The following is a 5,096-nucleotide window of genomic DNA, read 5'->3' on the forward strand; positions in this document are numbered from 1 at the left end:
TCTGTAATGTCCAAGACATTATTTAATAATTAAAGTATAAAAACTTGAGTAAGTAATCGATTAAAGTTAATTACGTGAATTTAAAATGTAAGAGAATATTTTAAAGTCTAGAAAAATAAAATAGAAATAGAAAAAGATAAGAAAAATGTTAAAGAATAATAATAGAAAAGAAATTAGAAAAGAGATTTGAAAATAGAAAAGGTAGAAATGAAAGGAATAAAAATAGAAATTAACTAAAAAAAAAGAAATGAAAAGTCAAAAGGAAAATGAAAATAAATAAATAAATAACAAAAATGAGGCTTGATGGCCATTTAACAAATGCCCATGCAGCCATTTTAGTAATGAAGGGCCATGTGGCCCTTCACCAAAAGAACAAATAAGGCGCCCCTGCGCCTTATTTTACAAACTGAGGCAAAATGCCTCTCTTTAGAAAAAAAAAAAGAAAAAAATGGGGTCAGACCCGAGAGATAAAAAAAGAAAAAGAAAAGGGGGGAGGGTTTTTCATAGAACACTCTTGATTCACGAAGATTTAACCGTCCAAACTCAAATTCGACTTCGGAAACGTGATCTACGTGTGAGGATCTACGTTCTTACCGATTGTTTTGAGGTAAAACACTAAACTCGTGTTCTTGAGATTTTGGGTTAAAATCTTGAAATGTGAGTTTAATCTAGTGTTTTATTTAGGTAATGGGTTACTTAGAATTTACTTGAGACTACCCAAACCATGAGTTTGGTTTGGTGAATTTTTGGTGAGTTTCCTCAAACCTTAACTTTTGGGTATTTGATTTTAATGGTGTTTTTATGTGATTAACCCTTAGTAAATGCTATTGGGTTAATAATATTGTGTTTGGGGTATTGTTTTATAAATTATAGTTTAAGTTTGGAAACCCTAATTTGATGGGTTAAATTAATTTGGAGTTTTTAAGTGTTTAAAGTTAGATCGTTAAATCATGTTAATAAGTTAGTAATTATTGTAAAAAGATTAGTGAACGTAATTTTAAGGTTAATGTTATTTTAAATATGGTAGTATTTTATGTAACTAGATTAATGAAAATAATTTTAGGGTTAATGATATTGAGAAAATGTTAATGAAAATGATTTGTGGGTTAGTAGAAATAATTGTGAGTTAGTAATTAATATTATGAGTAAATAATCGAATAATGATTTTAATATCTAACCCTTAGTGAATACCTTGGGTTAGTATTAATTGAGTTTAGTTAGTGTCTAGGATTATGGGTAAATATTTGGGAACTCTAGAAATTCTATAGGTTTTCGAAGGGTTAGCTCTTGAGTAATTTAAGAGCTAAATGTCAGTCTAATGTTAGAAATGTCAAATAATGTGCAATGTGTATTTTCACAGTGACGCATTACAAGGTGATGTCTAGGAGACCAAGTGCTTAATATCCGCGCAGTCAAAGTGAGTATTCTACTCACTGAGCAAAATATTATTTTTATGTAGTTTATTGAAATGCAAATAATATGTGTTTTTCTTACCGAACCGACGTTATATTAAAAATATATGTTTTGGATAATTTAAGTAGTTTTGAATATGTTGAAACCTATGCCAATAATATTATTGTGAATTGATTTATGAATATGAAGTGTGATATGAATTGTGATTTAAATGTTTGACTGCATGTTGTGTGGTTTAATATTTAAATTACGCAAATATTGATTGATGAATTGATGTGTTGAATTGTTTATTGTTTTATATTGAAAGCATGTGTCTGAGGCATGAGAATGAAAGTAATAATATACTAATTGAGCATGAGCATGGAATATGAAACAAGAACAGCATGGACAGACAATAATTAAGTGGGGGTTCACATCCCACGGTACTTGGCAACAGGGAGTAAATGAACTAATTAAGTGGGGGTTCATGTCCCACTGTACCTGGCAACAGGGAGTAAATGGATTAATTAAGTGGGGGTTCATGTCCCACGGTACTTGGCAACAGGGAGTAAATGAACGAAAACTAGCATGAGCATGTATGGCATTGTCTTTATGAGTGTGATGTTTTCATGACATGATGTATAGTAGTTTTATGCTAGACATATTAGTATGCATATGAGTTTTAATGGACAAGAGCATTTGTATATTTCTATCGATGGGTTGCATGATTTAAAAGCATCGAGTTTCAATATACTTAGATATTGACAAAAGGAAGTCTGTTCTTAGCGAAACTCAATGAATAGTTTAACTCTGAGGTCTTTGTGTATTTATTTATGCTAAGACGGTGGGCTCATAATTCCATCTGTGCGAATGCGGCAACCCCTGCAACCGTGCAGATATTGATGCTTTGGTTGCAGGTTCTGTGGATATAGACATTGACTTGTCCACCTAGCGCATGGGATGCTATGATTGGAGCACATTGCGACAGTCATAAGTCACAGACTCACGGGTAGTCAGCTTTTTGGGATTTAATTTATGGCTCGTGTCCTATGTGGCATATGTATATGTTGAGCCTATATTTTAGTATGCAATTAGTGTAATGCGTTTTATAAGCCATAAATAGATAGACTTATAAATGGCTCTTGTTGTAGTTAACTGTTCTGTATTAGATGTATTTCTGCTTATGGTATGTGTTCTGCTGCACATTGATTATTATATTCCGTTGTTAGATATAACTCTGGTTATTAGGTGCAAGTTATGGGGCATGTGCCATATGTTGGTTGAGTGACATGTAGTCGTGCCATTGTGAAGATCCGTTTGTATGTTTTCAAAAAAAAAAAAGGGTCGTCACAATGTTAGCAATAGTCCACCCTAGTGTAATTTTATGATCTTTGAGAACCCTTAAAAGCTTCTCCTCTTCCCCCAAACTTAATTTTAAAGCAGTTATCACTGGTAGTGTCTAATTGTCTCCTAGGTAGCCATATTTCAAATGGGCCGGAAGCTGCTTCAACGTTAAAACTGGTGCTTGGACAATAGATGGAACAAGTGTAGTATTAGTTGGCTCAAGCATTTTAAAAGGAGGTGTATACTTACTTGAATGGGGTGGAGATGCTTTAAGGAATTGTATGGCTTCAATGATGTTATCAATAGCATTCTCAAAATCTGGCTCAATATTGTGCATCTGGAAACTGTGAGTGAGAGTGGCTTCCAATGGATCAATATGATTGACCTGAAAAACTTCCTCCACAACAGCTTGAATTTCACAGATATGAAAGCAATCAAGATTATCCTGGGCTAATTTTAATGCATCAAAAACTTTGAACTCTATTTTCTCCCCATTCACCTTCATACTCACAATACCTTTTTTCACACAAATTTTTGTGTCTACAGTTCTTATAAAGGGTCTTCCTAAAATAATAGGTAAAGGCAAAGGCATAGGAGATTCTTCCATATCTAGCACAGTAAAATCAGCAAGTAAAATAAATTGATCTACCTTTACCAGGACATCTTCCAAGATACCTCTGGGTCTTTTAATGCTTCTGTCTACCAATTGTAAGGTGATCGAAGTTGGTTGGAACTCCCCCAAACCCAATGTCTCATATACAGTGTATGGTAGTAGATTGATACTTGCTCCTAAATTCACCAGTGCCCGATCAAAAAGTTTGTCGCCAATCTTGCAAGGAATAGTGAAACTAACTGGATCTTTCAGCATTGGTGGCAATTTTCTCAATAACACTGCAGTTACCTCTTCTATTAAAGCAACTTTTTCATGATCCTGAAACTTCCTTTTATGAGTGCAACAATCCTTTAAAAATTTATCATAAGAAGGAATTTGTTGAATTGCATCTAATAAAGGAATATTTATTTCAACTTTTCTCAAAGTCTCAAAAATATCTAGAAGTTTAATTTTCTTTCTTTGGCTTTACTAACCTCTAAGGGAAGGGTGGTGCATTCACCTTCTCCTTTTCACTTACCTTGGAAGTTGTGGCTTCAGTTGGGATGTTGATATTGTCTCCTCAGTTCCCACCTTGTTATCAATGGACTTCCTACTTCTGAGGGTTGTCACAGCCTTGAGTTGCTCGTGACCTTTTGGATTACGTATAGTTTGAGATGGAAATTCGCCCATCTCTTTGGCCAAATTGCCCCACTTGTGTTTTCAATCTTTGAATAGCTTGACTTGTCTAAGCATTGGTTTGTTGTTGCGCAGTAAAAAATAGGAGTTTAACACCTTCGAGGTCATTCTTCTTTGGCTCCGACTTCAGTTGGACCGCTTGTAGTGGAGCTTGATAGTTATTTCCTTGTTGGAAATTTCTTTGCTGCCCTTGTGGATTCTGCACATTCTGATTGTTAATCTATGAAAAATTGGGGTGGTCGCCACTCTGCATTGTAAGTGTTGGAGTATGGATTGTTCTTTAGAGGATAATTATTCTTGCCCACATAGTTTGTTTGCCCCTAATTTGTAAATGAAGACATGGAGCAAGTCTCAATGGTATGGTCAGAATGAGAACATATGGCACATACCTTAACTTGAGCAATTTGTTGAATGGGAGACATGTGATGAATACTCATAGCTTTCACTATCATATCCAGCTTCCTCTCTATGGTGGCCATCTGAGTTTGAACTCCGTCATTTGTATTCATTTCATATATGCCCTTTCCTTTAAGTCATTGCTTCCCTTGAGATGAGAATTGTTGGGAGTTCTCGCTTAAAGCCTCAAAGAGTTCTATGGCCTCATCGCTACTCTTCTCCATTAGCACGCCTCCACAAGCTGAATCTATAAGACTTTTGTTAGAATCATTTAAACCTTCATCAAAAGCATGTACTTGATCGTCTTGAGATAGGTTATGATGTGGGCATTTGAGAAGTATCTCAATGAAGTGCTCCCATGCCTCAAAGAATAGGTCTCCATCTTTTTGTTGGAAGGTTTGAATCTCTCTCCTCAATTGCCTAGTCCTTTGGGCTAGGAAGAACTTTTTTAAGAACTTTGTGGCTAACTCCTCTCAATTGTGAATAGACCCTACAGCCAAAGCACTTAACCATAACTTAGCATTATCTTTTAAAGAAAAAGGGAAGAGAATTAACCTGATTCCTTATGCATTTAAGCCAAGGATGTTTGGTGTTTTGCAAAGATCAAAGAAATCCTGAATGTGAAGATAAGGATCCTCTATAGGTGTGCCTCTATAATGTGGAACCATATTGAACA

The 5,096-nt window shown here is 34.9% G+C and overlaps 1 long non-coding RNA gene and 1 other non-coding gene across 2 annotated transcripts; both read left to right on the forward strand.

Annotated features, from left to right (window-relative positions):
• Window positions 1-417: 417 nt before the first annotated feature.
• LOC133878683 (uncharacterized) lies at window positions 418-2,558 on the forward strand. The gene is made up of 4 exons (XR_009901952.1): window positions 418-607; window positions 685-749; window positions 1,361-1,417; window positions 2,289-2,558. It is a non-coding gene; the product is annotated as an uncharacterized LOC133878683 (long non-coding RNA).
• A 2,174-nt stretch (window positions 2,559-4,732) lies between these two features.
• Window positions 4,733-4,839, forward strand: LOC133878708 (small nucleolar RNA R71). The gene has a single exon (XR_009901960.1). It is a non-coding gene; the product is annotated as a small nucleolar RNA R71 (small nucleolar RNA).
• Window positions 4,840-5,096: the final 257 nt, after the last annotated feature.

Source organism: Alnus glutinosa, chromosome 9 (genome assembly GCF_958979055.1).
Source record: "Alnus glutinosa chromosome 9, dhAlnGlut1.1, whole genome shotgun sequence".
NCBI classification, from domain to species: Eukaryota; Viridiplantae; Streptophyta; class Magnoliopsida; order Fagales; family Betulaceae; genus Alnus; species Alnus glutinosa.